Source organism: Cotesia glomerata, linkage group LG1 (assembly GCF_020080835.1).
Source record: "Cotesia glomerata isolate CgM1 linkage group LG1, MPM_Cglom_v2.3, whole genome shotgun sequence".
Lineage (NCBI taxonomy): Eukaryota > Metazoa > Arthropoda > Insecta > Hymenoptera > Braconidae > Cotesia > Cotesia glomerata.
The window spans coordinates 16,485,682-16,501,860 of NC_058158.1; the positions used below are offsets into that span (position 1 = coordinate 16,485,682).

Below are 16,179 nucleotides of genomic sequence, written 5' to 3' on the forward strand. Positions count from 1 at the left end.
GAGCGGCACGAGAACGAAACATAGCTACAGTACGAGTACTAGATCGACAAAGGCAACGGATCAGCCGCTCATTAACACGTGCATCATTCGTTCGGCTTGCCTTTGAATATGCACCAGATATTAACTACTCAGCGCATTCAAAAATTGCTATCGGTGGAATGGATAAAGTATGTCAATATTGTCAGGCATTGAAATTTCGGAATGAAGCAGCCGGCATGTGCTGCGCATCAGGAAAAGTTGTGCTGTCACCTCTACCCGCTCCGCCGGAGCCTTTATTATCCCTTCTTACTGACAATTCAGATGATTCCAAATTATTTTTGCGTAAGATACGCAAATTTAATTCTTGCTTCCAAATGACGTCATTGGGGGCAACTAAAATTTGCGATCGTGCATCCGATGGACGTAATTTTGAAACTTCATTCAAAATTCAAGGCCAGGTGTACCATAAAATCGGATTACTGATGCCAATGCCTGATAAGTGCACTCTTGAATGCCTCTTGAGTGCACAATGGCACACAAATATTCACTTGAAGCATTAAACAGAACTATGCAAGATTTAAACAGCAATAATAAACTTTTCGGTGGTGCTATCTTACTTTTGTCTGGTGACTTCCGGCAGAACTTACCGGTTATACCTCGCTCTACTTTCGCGGATGAGATTAATGCATGTTTGAAACAATCATTCTTATGGCGAAGTGTTGAAACACTTCTATCGACCATAAATATGCGAGTACAATTGCAAAATGATCCATCAGCACAAATATTTTCCGAACAACTACTAGATATGGGAACGGTAAAATAGAACTGCAACCAAATACGCAATGCATTAAACTACCAGACAATTTTTGCACTGTTGTTCAGGATAAAAATGAATTGATTTAGAGTATTTTCCCGGATATACAGAATAATTATTTGAATTATGAATGGCTTAGTCAACGGGCGATTTTGGCAGCCAAAAACGTTGATGTTGACGAAATTAACTTCCAGATACAACAGTTGTTACCAGGCGATCTGATGTCTTTTAAATCAATCGATACTGTTGTTGATGAAAATGAAAGTGTAAATTTTCCGATTGAATTTTTAAATTCATTAGATATCCCTGGAATTCCACCACATAATCTTCGATTAAAGATTGGTTCCCCTATTATTCTCCTCCGTAATTTGAATCTACCTCAATTATGTAACGGTACGCGTTTGGTCATCAAAAAGATCACCGGAAACATTCTTGAAGCAACCATTTTGGCTGGGAAGTTTAAAGGAAAAGTGGTCCTGCTGCCACGTATTCCGATGATACCATCAGATTCTACCATACCCTTCAAAAGGCTACAGTTTCCAATTCGTTTAGCTTTCGCCATGTCTATAAATAAATCTCAAGGTCAAACAATGTCCATTTGTGGTTTAGATTTGGAAAATCCATGTTTTTCTCATGGGCAACTATATGTTGCGTGTTCACGTGTTGGGAAACCGTCGAATCTATTTGTGTTAGCTAAAGACAGGTTAACCAAAAACATTGTGCACCGATAAGTGTTAAATTAAATTGAAATTGAAAGTATTTATAATTCAAAAAAATAGATATTAATGTTTAAAAGTTTAAGACTGTCTGCCTTGCCTACCTCATTCATGAGTTTAAGCGTCACATGTTATTTACTGTATTATACTGTAATATACTTATATTTGTTATAAAATTAAATGGAAATAATAAATCTGATAAATTTTTATTTTGTACCTATTGATTTCTGCTTAATATCAAGTGTAAGAACATTTTAATTAATTGTGTTCAACGTACTTCCCCTTCAAATCTCAATCCAGTGAATTTGTATACCAACATCAACATTTTCGTCTTTGTTCGTAAATAATTTCATTGTACTAAAGGGTTATAGTAGTAGAATGTCAAATAAGGAGATCACCATATTTTTTTATAAATACCATCTGTGTACTTTGTGTTTTTACAAATACCAGCATAGTGGACTCCGTGACTGATGTTCTCTTATTGTTCCTCTTAGATTGTTGACTATAATGTAATATAACAAAAACTTTAGCCACAGCAACGCGTGGCCGGGTCAGCTAGTATATATATATATATATATATATATATATATTGTTAGAAATACTTCATCAAATCATACTTATATTCATCAACGCCATCTATACTGAGTTGAGGAGATGAGAGGCGATCTGGTTGTTTCCAAATAGTTGATACGCGTCGCTTTGTTACCTCTATGTTATTGTTATTATTAACATCACTTTTTGTTTCGTTTTCAGAGAGCTAACAGCTCACGTTATATTCTCTTACTGATTATTATATTTTTCATACGTGTTAATTATCTGAAGATGTATTAGATTGTTATTAGAAGATTTAAGATGAAAAAAGCTTATGATAAAAGTGTTTATTATTTAATAGTTAGTGTTAAATGAAATATAAAAACTGACATATATATATATAAATATAAATAAATATATATATATATATATATATATATATATATATATATATATATATATATATATATATATATATATACATATATATCTATGATATATAAAATTCTCGTGCCACAGTTTTCGTTGCCATACTCCTCCGAAACGGCTTGACCGATTTTGATGAAATTTTTTGTGCTTATCCAGTGTCTATGAGAATCGGCCAAAATCTATTTTTCATCCCCCTGAATGTTAGGGGTAGTCCACCCCTAAATTTTTTTTTTTATCTTTTAGACAAAATTTTTAATTTCTATTTTTTTATGATACAACATACAAAAATACATACAATCCTCAATTTTCACCCTCCTACGATCAACCTTTATTTTTTAATAGCCATTTTAGTAATTTAATCATTTTTCCTGTCCGGTCGAAAACTGGTCAATCGTCATTTAATTAGTTATTCCCGCCAGATGTCTACAGGTGTCACTTCTGACCCAGTAAACAGCACGGAGTAGGGATAAGAACGAAGCCGGTCTCCTTTCTTTCTCACTCCCTACACAGTTGTCGGCCATCATTATTGTTTATGCATCAAGTGTAGTAGTAACGTGTACAATTATTATTTTGCTATCTCAGTGTAACTCTCATATTAACTTTTAATCATTCCTATTTTATTAATAATAATTAAATTATCAATTTTGAGTGTATTTTGCACGATAAGTTAATCAAGTGATTTTATAACCTCAAAAGTACTCAACACGTGACACGAGCTTCCAATAACAACGAATTTTGTGTTGTAAGTATACTTTTTTTATTTATATCGAAAATGTTGTTGATCTTATAAAGAAGTAATTTTAATTTAATTTTATTAAAAAAATGTAATTGAACAATTAAGATTTTCATAGTTTCCAAAAAATCAATCATTATGAATCTTTATTTTGAAATGTCAATGGAAATATTGGTTGTATGAAAAAATTATAATAGACAATGTTTTCATAAAATTTAATTTTTTATTTTTGTTTGAAAAATTTTTCCATAAAACTTATATTTTTGTTATAATTTCATAAATTAAAACTAATCATTTCAAAACTGCGGCAAAAATCCTGGCCCTAATTATACTTTTAACATTTTTCATCATTAAATAATTTCATTAATTCTATTTATGTATGTTTTGTACAGTGAGCAATGCCAAGAAAACGCAAAGGGGCTGATTTGAGCTGCAGTACAAGTAAAGCTCGAAACTTGCGAAATAGCAGATCCGAAAGAACAGAAGAACAAATCCAGCAACAAAATACTGATGCACGTGTCAGAATGGCGCAATTGCATCAAGAAGAGCCAGAAGATACACGAGCTGAACGCAATGAAGTCAGAAGATTAGAACAACGACAATCACGCCGTTTCACAGTCAATAGACGAAGAACAAATGACCAACAACGACAACAGGTACATCGAGCATTTATATCTGATTCATTCCTGCGTCTAGCATTCCAGTAAGAGCCCGATATTGAATATTATGCTCATTCAAAAGTGGTAATTGATGCTATGGATAAGGAATGTCCGCATTGTCATGCTCTGAAATTCAAAAATGAGCCAGCTGGGATGTCTTGCGCATCAGGAAAAGTGCAACTACCTGAAATTGAAACACCACCTGAACCATTGAACGGCTTACTTATCGGCACGGATCCAGATTCTAACGTGTTCCTGAAGTCAATTCGAAGATTCAATTCATGCTTTCAATTGACATCGTTCGGAGCAACAGAAATAGTTCGAAATACTAATGCAAATGGTCAACAATTCAATTCTTCATTCAAAATCAGAGGCCAAGTTTATCATAAAATGGGCTCACTGCTGCCAATGCCAAACGAACCACATAAATTCTTACAAATCTACTTTATGGGCGGCGAGGATTCCGGAAGCGCACTTGCCAATCGCGTGAATGCACGTTGTAATTATAATAACCTTGATTCACTTTATGCCAGGCGCATAGTCAGCGAGCTAGATGCTCTTTTGAACGAGCACAACGAGTTGTTGAAAATATTCAAATCACATATGCACCAATTACAAAGCGATAATCACGCTATCGTCATTAATCCTGATAAAACACCAGCTGGAGAGCATATTCGTAGATTCAATGCACCCGTTGTTGATGATGTTGCTGGAATCATGGTTGGCGATTGTACAGCTGCACCAAAAATTGTAATTCGTAGAAGAAATAATAATCTTCAGTTCATTGCTGACACACATCGTTCATATGACGCTCTCCAATATCCGCTAATATTCTGGAAGGGACAAGACGGATATTGCATAAACATAAAACAACGAGATCCCGTATCAGCTACTTCATTGATTATTAATTTGATCATTAATCATTTAACAAAACAATTAAATTATTGAACGTAATAAATTTAAATTAATTTTTATGAACAAATATTACAGGAGCTGAAACAAACAAGAACGTTAGCTCAAAGGATTATTATGCATACCGATTTATGATTAGACGTGGCCTGGACAACGTCATTTTACGATGTCATGAGATTTGTCAACAATTCATGGTCGACATGTACGCGAAGATTGAGAGCGAACGACTACGATACTTACGATATAATCAACAAAAGCTGCGCGCGGAAGAGTACATTCATTTGCGCGACGATATCAACAACAATGCCGACGTCGCCGAAATAGGTAATCATGTCATTTTACCATCATCGTACGTAGGCAGTTCACGTCATATGCAAGAATATATACAGGATGCTCTGACTTTCGTGCGCAAATATGGACGACCATGTTTATTTATCACGTCTGAGCACAGATATTATGGGAAAATCACAAAGATTCAATGACTGATGATATATTGCATCAATATCGTATACGGTGCCACGATCTAACCATAACATTTAGCGACGAAATGTACAATGAAGCATTGATTGCTACTGAGGATCTTTGCATTGTCATTGCCAACTTACCATTTAGTAATTTCGGTATGAATTCGCCAAATCGAACTGCATCTGATTTAATGAATACTGAAATGAATTGTGAACTGCAGTACAGTAATGTAAAAATGGCAGCGATTGTTGCCCGCAATGTCCCACTAATGAATGAGAAACAAAGAACCATTTATGATCGCATTATGCTCGCAGTTTCAGCTGGACAAGGTGGGTTCTTCTTTTTGGATGCACCGGGTGGAACTGGCAAAACATTCGTTATTTCGCTAATTCTTGCTGAAATACGATCAAATAATGGCATCGCATTGGCCGTTGCATCATCAGGCATTGCAGCAACTTTATTGGATGAAGGTAGAACAGCACATTCAGTTTTTAAGCTGCCACTAAATATTCAGAATAACCCTGACGCAGTATGCAACATTAAGAAACAATCGTCCATGGCCACTGTGCTGAAACGGTGTAAAATTATTATTTGGGATGAATGTACTATGGCACACAAACATTCACTTGAGGCGTTGAACAGGACATTGAAAGATATTAAAAACAGTGACAAACTATTTGGCGGAACTCTGTTGGTCCTTTCAGGTGATTTCAGACAAACACTTCCATTTTCGCTGATGAGATCAACGCTTGCTTAAAATCATCTCCATTGTGGCGTAATGTTGAAAAATTACAGCTGAAAATAAATATGCGCTTTCAAATGCTTCAAGATCCATCCACTAAAACATTTTCAAAACAACTCTTAGATATCGATGATGGAAAAGTTGCTATAGATGAAACTGGATACGTAAAATTACCGACCGATTTCTGCACAATCGCTGATTCGCAAGATACTCTCATTGAATAAATATTTCCCGATGTACACAGTACATAAATCATGAGTGGCTTGCAGAAAGAGCGATTTTAGCGGCAAAAAATGTAGACGTTGACAATTTAAATCTGAAGATACAAATGTTGTTGCCAGGGAACTTGGTATCATATAAATCTATTGATACAGTTTGCGACGACAGCGAAGCAGTAAATTTTCCCACAGAGTTTTTGAACTCACTGGATTTGTCAGGCATGCCACCGCATAATTTACAATTAAAGGTTGGATCTCCAATTATCTTGCTTCATAATTTAAACCCGCCCCGGCTGTGCAACGGTACGCGATTAGTCATTCAAAAATTAATGAAAAACGTGATCGAAGCCAGGATTTTAAATGGTAAGTTCAGAGGTGAAAATATACTCATACCACGGATTCCTATTATACCTACAGATGTGCCAATTCAATTCAAACGTATTCAGTTTCCGATTAGATTGGCATTTGCAATGACTATCAACAAATCCCAAGGTCAAACGATGTCTGTTTGTGGATTAGATTTGAGAACACCATGTTTTTCACACGGACAATTATACGTGGCATGCTCTCGAGTGGGTAAACCATCCAGTTTGTTTGTGTTAGCTAAAGATGGAGTAACAAAAAATATTATTCACGCTATAGCATTAAGAGATTGATATTGTTTAATAATGTTACTGTCGTAATTGTTTAATTAATGATATATAATTTTAAGGAATAAATTATAATAACTTAAAAATAATGTTTGCCTTTTGTTATTTTTATATTCCCTCATCGTTCACAGCGCTCCATGCTTATTTCACGCATATACCACATTCTTACATACATACAATATACACATTCTAACATACATACATACTTACAATAAGTAAGCTATTTTTTGTCTACACTAGAAATTACTAGGAAATTATTTATATGGCAAAACAACGTTTGCCGGGTCAGCTAGTATATATATATATATATATATATATATATATATATATATATATATATATATGAAATTCTCGTGTCACAATGTTCGTTCCCATACTTCTCCGAAATGGCTTGACCGATTTTCATGAAATTGTTTATGCATACTTAGTAAGCCTGAAAATCAGCTACTATCTATTTTTCTAACCTCTAAGTGATAAGGGGTGTTCACGCCAAAAATTTTTTTTTAATTTTTTTGATAAAATTTTTCGTTTTTTTATTTTTTTATTATGTGGCATCAAAAAATACATTCAACTCTGAATTTGCACTTTTTTATCACCAACCCTTGCTTTTTAATAGTCATTTTTATAATTTTATCATTTTCTATCCCGCTCGATAACATCAATTATTATCACTTGGTAAGTTATCCCCTCCATATGTCTACCGGTGTCACTTCTCACCCTGTAAACAGTACGGAGTAGGGATGTTACCTCTACAGTTTTCGGTTATTATTAGTGTTTATGCTTCAAACGTAGTATTTAAACATTTTTACTATCTCAGTGTAACTCTCATATCAAATATATTCTCGAGTAACTTTATTATTTATTTATTAATAACTTATATTATTGAATATAATTAATTATTAATAACTAATAAAATTATTAATTTTGAGTGTAAATCGCACGATCGGTTAATTAAGTGACTTACATAACCTCTAAAATACTCAACACATGTCACGAGTTCCCACAAACAACGGCTATTGAGCTGTAAGTATAAATTATTTTTTACGTTTATTATAAAATCAAAAATTATTCTTTCTTATTTAAGATAAAAGCCCCAATAAATGATCATTTACCAGTATATGATCACTCCATATATTTGTATACCTATATTTGTGAATATAGATATAAAGATACATGGATTGATCATTTACTGGTACGTGATCATCTATTGGGGCTTTTACCTTATAACGAAAATATTGTTGGGAATGGTAAAAAACGAATTCGGTGAAAGTTAGATTTTTATTACAATTGGGAAATTTTTTTTTGTGTTTACTTATAAGAGCTCTAACTTCGACAGAATTTTTTTTTTCACTATTTCTAACAATATGTATTTTCGATATAATTATGAAACATAAAATTTTTCGGTTTCGTGAAACTATCTAATTTTGACATGTATATTTAATGTAATCAAAGATAAAATAAATGATTAATATAATTATTAAATATAATAATTAAATAACTCAATCAGTTCTATTAATGAGTGTTTTGTATTGTACAGTAAACAATGCCAACAAAACGCAAAGGGGCCAATTTAAGCCGTGATACAAATAAATCTAGAAGCATTCGAAATAGAAGAGCCCAAAGAACCAAAGAATAAGTTCAGGAAAAAAATACTGGAGCGCGTGTGAGAATTGCGCAATTGCGTCAAGAACAATCAGACGATACACGAGCTGAACGCAATGAAGTCATGAGATTAGAACAACGACAATCACACCATTAAGTTTGTTTGTATTAGCTAAAGACGGGCTAACAAGAAATATTGTTGACGCTGCAGCAGTAAGAGATTAATATTATGTAATTAATCAATTATATAAATAATTATTACTTTTATTAAATTAAAACAATAAGTGTTTGGTGTTTCGTTATTTTTGAACAGCATTCACTCATCGTTCACAGCGCTCCAGGCCTTTCTCACTCATATTCCACATCTTCATACACTTCCAATAAGTTAGTAATTTTTTTTCTACACTAGAAATTCTCTAGAAATCATTCACGAGGCAAAACAACGTTTGCCGGGTCAGCTAGTATGTATATATATATATATATATATATATATATATATATATATATATATATATGCATATATATATATATATATATATATGCTATATATATATTCTGGGGTGTCCCAGAAGTCGCGCACCCCATTGTAGGGAACGAAAGAGAAAAATATTCTGAGACGAAATGTCCTTAGCCATTTTTGAATCAGGCGCATGGATAATTAATAATAAATTAATGAAAGTGACCAATTAGGAGCGCGTGACAGAAGAATGAAGAGTGGAAAGGCAAAAAGAGACGCGAGAGTAAGACGAGAGATCTGTTGCCTGCGTCTCGCGCAGTAGACCGAGAGTGGGGACGGAACAAACGTGGACGGCGGACGTACGTGATGCTAGGTGAATGTGTGAGATCGTGCGCTAGTGTGGGCTAGCGTCAGTGTAACGGTAACAATGCACGTATGAATGTGAGTGAGGATATTTTTATTTTTTTTATTACAGGCACAAGATTTGACCGAATTCGACAGGAAAAAAAGGAGATTTTACTGAACTCAATCGGCACGACTGAATTTTGATTTTTAATTGAAATAATTGAAGAAATTTTTAATGAAGAATCAGTAGCGGGGCTCAGAAAAAGGCAGAGAGCGAAAGTTACTGGACTTTTTTATTCATTAGGAAAATTAAAGTAATTGTTGATTAAACAATCATTAACAAGGTACTGGGCGGCTGTGTCTGAATTTTTTTTTTATTTGAAGTAATTAAAGTAATCGTTAATTGAAAAATAGGTAGCGAGGGTCAGTTAGAGGCCTTGGGCAGCCATGACAAAATTTTGATTTTTAATTAGAATAATTAAAGTAACTTTCAAATAAAAAATAAGTAGCGAGGATCAGTTAGAGGCACTGGGCAGCTATGAATGAATTTTTATTTTTATTTCGAATAATAACAGTAATTTTTAATTTAATATTAAGTAGCGAGGGTCAGTGTGAGGCTCTGAGCGGCTATGGATGAATTTTTATTTCGATCTAGAATAATTGAAGTAATTTATAAATGAAAAATAAGTAGCAAGGGTGAGTAAGAGGTACTGGGTGGCTATGAATAAATTTTTATTTTTATTCGGAAAAATAAGAATAATTTTCAATTGAAAAATAAGTAGCGAGGGTCAGTTAAAAGCATTGGGAGGCTATTAATGAATTTTTATTTTTATTTCGAATATTTAAAGTAATTTTTGATTGAAAATCGAGTAACTAGGTCGAGTAAGAGGCACTTGGCGGTTATGAATGAATTTTTATTTTTATTGGGAATAATTGGAATAATTATTTTTCATTTAAAAATTACATTAATTACTCTAAATTAACATAAAAATCTATTCCTAGCCTCCTATTGTCTGTTACAACCCTCGCTACTTATTGTTTGATTAAAAATTGTTTTCATTATTTAAAATAACAATTAAAATCGATTCATAGCCACCCAGTGCCTCTAACTGACCCGCGCTACTTATTTTTCGATTAAAAATTTCTTTAATTATTCCAATGAAAAATCCAAATCTTGGCATAGCCGCCCAGTGCCTCTCCTTGCAACTCGCCACAAATTTTTTTATAAAAAATTACATCAATTATTCCGAATAAAAATTAAAATTCATTTATAGACACCCAGAGCCTCAACTTGACACTTACCACTAATTTTTTACATGAAAATTACTTTAATCATTCTAAATAAAAATAAAAATTTATTCATAGCTGCCCAGTGCTTCTTCATTATCGTTCCTACTGGTTCTTCAATCAAGAATTATTTTAAGTATTGTTAATTGAAATGAAAATTCCTTCCCAGCCACCCAGTGTCTCTTACACAACCTCCCTACTTATTTTCTGAATAAAAATTACTGTAATCATTTGAAATAATAATAAAAATTCATTCATAGCCGCCCAGGGCCTCTAACTGACCCTCGCTACTTATTATTCAATCAAAAATTACTCTTATTACTCCGAATAAAAATAAAAATTAATTCATAGCTGCTCATTACCTCTCACTGACCCCCACTACTGGTATTTCATTTAAAAATTACTTTTATTATTCCAACTAGAAATAAAAATTTATTCCTACTCGCTCAGTGTCTCTTACACACCCTCGCTACTTATTTTCTGAATAAAAATTGCTCTAATCATTCGAAATAATAATAAAAATTCATGCATAGCTGCTCTGGGCCTCTAACTGTCCCTCGCTACTTATGTTTCAATTAAAAATTACTTTAATTATGTGAAATGAAAATAAAAATTTATCCATAGCCGCTCGGGGCCTCTAACTGACCCTCGGTACTTATTTTTCAATTGAAAATTACGCTGATTATTCGAAATAAAAATCAAAATTCATCCATAGTCGCTCTGTGCCTCTAACTGACCCTCGCTCATTATTTTTTAATCCACAGATTCGGTAGAATCTGGCGCCAAGTTCCGTTCAAATCCGTTGTAAACGGAGCGCCAGACTACCGACTGTGTTTACTGTAAGCAGGACGATATTTTGAGGTTGCAAATTTTATTTAATTCTACGGTACTTTTTTTTTCTAAATTGTATATTATAACAGTAATTCATACTTTATTTTACTGACATTAATTAATAATAGTCGATCATAACAATTAATCTGCTTGAAATTATTAAATTTAATCAGCACAAACTATAGCAACGCAAAAATTTAGATCCTGACTTTTTTCGATGCAACAAGTGACATGCCACAGACTAAATAATTCGAGAATACATGGTAATCCTCCAATAGATGGGAAACTACAGTTGAAAAAAGATATTTCAAGGCTTGCATCTACATCCGCCAGGGTGCGCTTGAATTATTTTTACATAAACTGTAGCTTCAAAGGGATAGTTTGCTATAAAAAATGCAGCCAACGCGATACTTAAGTTGGTACCAATTGTAAATTTTTATTATAATTACAAAAAATACTAAAATCCGAACAAAAACAGTTTCACTGTAAAAAATCGCGCCAAGTCCACGTTCATAAGACTATTAAGAGAAAAAAAATTTTTTTCTTCACAAAAGATATAAAATAAAAATTGAAAAATCCAAGTAACCGATATGATTGTATACGATTTTCGTACATTAAAAAAAAAATTTTGTTGTAAATTTAAAAATTAAAAAAAATTTGGAACGTACTTGGTGTGCGTGGTTGCAAAATATTTTACTTTTAATGAAATTCGTAAAATTTATTTACTAGGACTTTCAAAAAAATTGAAATACACAATGACGCACACCAAGTACGTTCAAAAATTTTTTTTTTTTTAATTTTTAAATTTACAACAAAATTTTTTTTAATTTTCGAAAATCGTATACAATCATATCGGTTACTTGGATTTTTCAATTTTTTTATTTTATATCTTTTTGTGAAGAAAAAAAAAATTTTTTTTTCTCTTAATAGTCTTATGAACGTGGACTTGGCGCGATTTTTTTACAGTGAAACTGTTTTTGTTCGGATTAAAAATTTCTTTTACTATTCCGAATAAAAACTAAAATTAATTCATAGTTGCTCATTGCCTCTCGCTGACCCTCACTACTTGTTTTTCATTTAAAAATTACTTTAGTTATTCCAAATAAAAATAAAAATTCATTCATAGCCACCCAGGGGCTAGTACTTACCCTCGCTACTTGTTTTTCAATTAAAAATTATTTGAATGATTCGAAATAATAATAACAATTCATTCATAGCCGCCTAGTGCCTCTAACTGAATCTCGCTACTTATTTTTCAATTAAAAATTATTCCAACTATTCCCAATAAAAACAAAAATTCATTCATAACCGCCAAGTGCCTCTTACTCGACCTAGTTACTCGATTTTCAATCAAAAATTACTTTAAATATTCGAAATAAAAATAAAAATTCATTCATAGCCTCCCAATGCTTTTAACTGACCCTCGCTACTTATTTTTCAATTGAACATTATTCTTATTTTTCCGAATAAAAATAAAAATTTATTCATAGCCACCCAGTACCTCTTACTCACCCTTGCTACTTATTTTTCATTTATAAATTACTTCAATTATTCTAGATCGAAATAAAAATTCATCCATAGCCGCTCAGGGCCTCACACTGACCCTCGCTACTTAATATTAAATTAAAAATTACTGTTATTATTCGAAATAAAAATAAAAATTCATTCATAGCTGCCCAGTGCCTCTAACTGATCCTCGCTACTTATTTTTTATTTAAAAGTTACTTTAATTATTCTAATTAAAAATCAAAATTTTGTCATGGCTGCCCAAGGCCTCTAACTGACCCTCGCTACCTATTTTTCAATTAACGATTACTTTAATTACTTCAAATAAAAAAAAAATTCAGACACAGCCGCCCAGTACCTTGTTAATGATTGTTTAATCAACAATTACTTTAATTTTCCTAATGAATAAAAAAGTCCAGTAACTTTCGCTCTCTGCCTTTTTCTGAGCCCCGCTACTGATTCTTCATTAAAAATTTCTTCAATTATTTCAATTAAAAATCAAAATTCAGTCGTGCCGATTGAGTTCAGTAAAATCTCCTTTTTTTCCTGTCGAATTCGGTCAAATCTTGTGCCTGTAATAAAAAAAATAAAAATATCCTCACTCACATTCATACGTGCATTGTTACCGTTACACTGACGCTAGCCCACACTAGCGCACGATCTCACACATTCACCTAGCATCACGTACGTCCGCCGTCCACGTTTGTTCCGTCCCCACTCTCGGTCTACTGCGCGAGACGCAGGCAACAGATCTCTCGTCTTACTCTCGCGTCTCTTTTTGCCTTTCCACTCTTCATTCTTCTGTCACGCGCTCCTAATTGGTCACTTTCATTAATTTATTATTAATTATCCATGCGCCTGATTCAAAAATGGCTAAGGACATTTCGTCTCAGAATATTTTTCTCTTTCGTTCCCTACAATGGGGTACGCGACTTCTGGGACACCCCAGAATATATATATATATATATATATATATATATATATATATATATATATATATATATATATATATATATATATATATATATATATATGATATAACCAGCCTTGTCTCTTCTCTAACTCCCGCAATTCTGTACGGACCATAATAAAACGTAACAAACTTATTCTTAGGAAGATTTCCGAGGTTAAGTTTGAAGATGAGCGAAATCGGTCGATTAGTTAAAAAATGAGAGCGATTCAAAATTTTTCAAAAATTACAAAAATTTTTACTTTTACCGTATTACCGTGCAATAACAATTAAAAGAGATATCATATTCAATTTCTGTGAATCGCATCCGAAAGCTTATTCAAATAGCTTTGATTCACATTCTTATTTATTTTTCTAAATTGAATAGTTTAGGAATGCCAGCAATTCAAAAATTATTGAAAATCACAAAAATTTTTTCTTTCCCATATATTAGTGCAATCACAATTAAACGCAAAGTTCCATCAAATTTCTGTGAATTCCATCTGAAAGCTTATTAAGTTAGCTTTAATTTGCATACCTCATTATCAGTCTAGTCCAAAAATTACCTACTTTCTCAGACAGATTTAATGAAATTTTACTTTTGCATTCGTTTTAATGTCATTTTTTAACTTCCCGCTAAAAATCTCAGATTTTCAAAAATCGGGAAGTTATTGTTTTCACCCCGTTTTGCAAAAATCGAGTTTTCATCAGATCTCGACGTTTGAAGGTCACAGGAAGCTTCCCTGACTATCCCCGCGAGGTTGTCACTATGTCTGTGTGTGTGTGTGTGTGTGTGTGTGTGTGTTTTAAGGGGGGGGGGAATCCTTTTTACGGATTCTAGGCATAGCTGTTTGGCCTGGATATGTGGCGACTCGACGCAGCGTCATACTAACTCGACACTAACGCCCCTACCCACTAAACCCTAAACCCCTTTCTCTTCTATCCTCTGATCCCCCATGGTACCGCCGTAAGGCATTTCTTCGCGGGGGGAGGAATTAGCTGCCGCTCTTCCTTCTGGTGGCTAAGATGTTTTTTATTTCTATCTCCCTTCTAGTTTCTGTTTTCTGCTCTTTTTCTCTCGATGGACCGCAACTCTGTAAGCACTTCAGTGGCAAAGGTGCTCGTGGCGTTCCAGACAGCTTCTGATGACAGCATTTCTTCTACTATTGTCTCCGGTTGAATTCTCTTTTTTAGAATCTTCTCTAATTCATCGCGCTGTTGGTTAAAACGAGGACATGCAAAGATCACGTGCTCCCCGTCTTCAGCGACACCTGGGCAGGATGGGCACTCCGGAGAATCGTCGTGCTTAAAGCGGTGAAGATAGGCTCGGAAGCAGCCGTGTCCTGACAACATCTGCGTAAGGTAGTAGTTAACCTCTCCATGACTCCGGTTCAGCCAGTCGTCGATCCTCGGTATAAGACGATACGTCCATCTTCCTTTTTCTGCAGCGTCCCACTGGAGCTGCCATCGGTCGAAGCTGTTTTGCCGTTCTTCAGTTCTGAGCTCTTCAGCGCTTAGTGTAGTTGACCTTTTACGATGATAAAGGTTCCGTCTTTCCTCAGCGAGGACTCTGAGAGGCAGAGTTCCGGAAATAACGCACACTGCTTCCTCGGATATTGTGCGGAAGGCGCTGGCGACTCTTAAGGCACACCGTCGGTATACTGGTCCAGCCTTCCTCCATGATTCTTGCATCTCGAGAGCGTTGGTCCAAATAGATATACCATATGTAAGCACCGATGTGACTACAGATGATAACAGTACCCTTCTGCTCTGCTTTGGCCCTCCGATGTTCGGCATCAGTCGTGCTAGACTTGTTCCCACTGCTGACGCCTTGGCACTGACGTGTTCTACCTGCTGCTTAAAGTTGAGTCGGGCATCAAGCATCACTCCTAAATATCGAATATAAGGTTGTGATGTGATTTCTTGTTCGGCGACTTTCAGCTTAATTGTCTCTACCACTTTCCTGCTGGTAATAAGCACTGCCTCAGTTTTATTTGGCGCCAGTTGCAGGTTCACTGCGTCCATCCACCGGTTAACGCGCTCGAAAGTGAGATCGAACACATGGTTTATCTCGTCAAGATGTTTGGCAACGATCACTACGGCTACGTCGTCTGCATATGCTACGAGTTTGACGTTTCTTGGCAGGGTTAGTCTTAATAGGCCGTCATACATAATATTCCACAGGAGCGGGCCTAGAACTGAACCTTGTGGTACACCTCCAGAAATAGCATACTCCCTTGGACCGTTCTTCGTGTCATACTTCAGGACCCTGTTTTCAAAGTAGCTTGCTACGATCTTAAAAAGGTATTCTGGTACATTCTTCTCTTGGAGGGCCTGCATGATGCATTCCCAAT

General features: G+C 34.4%; 1 protein-coding gene across 1 annotated transcript in view; it reads left to right on the top strand.

Moving 5' to 3' along the window:
- LOC123275345 (patj homolog) overlaps window positions 1-16,179 on the top strand; it is a gene marked incomplete in the record, with an annotated part of 555,954 nt that overhangs the window by 99,061 nt on the left and 440,714 nt on the right.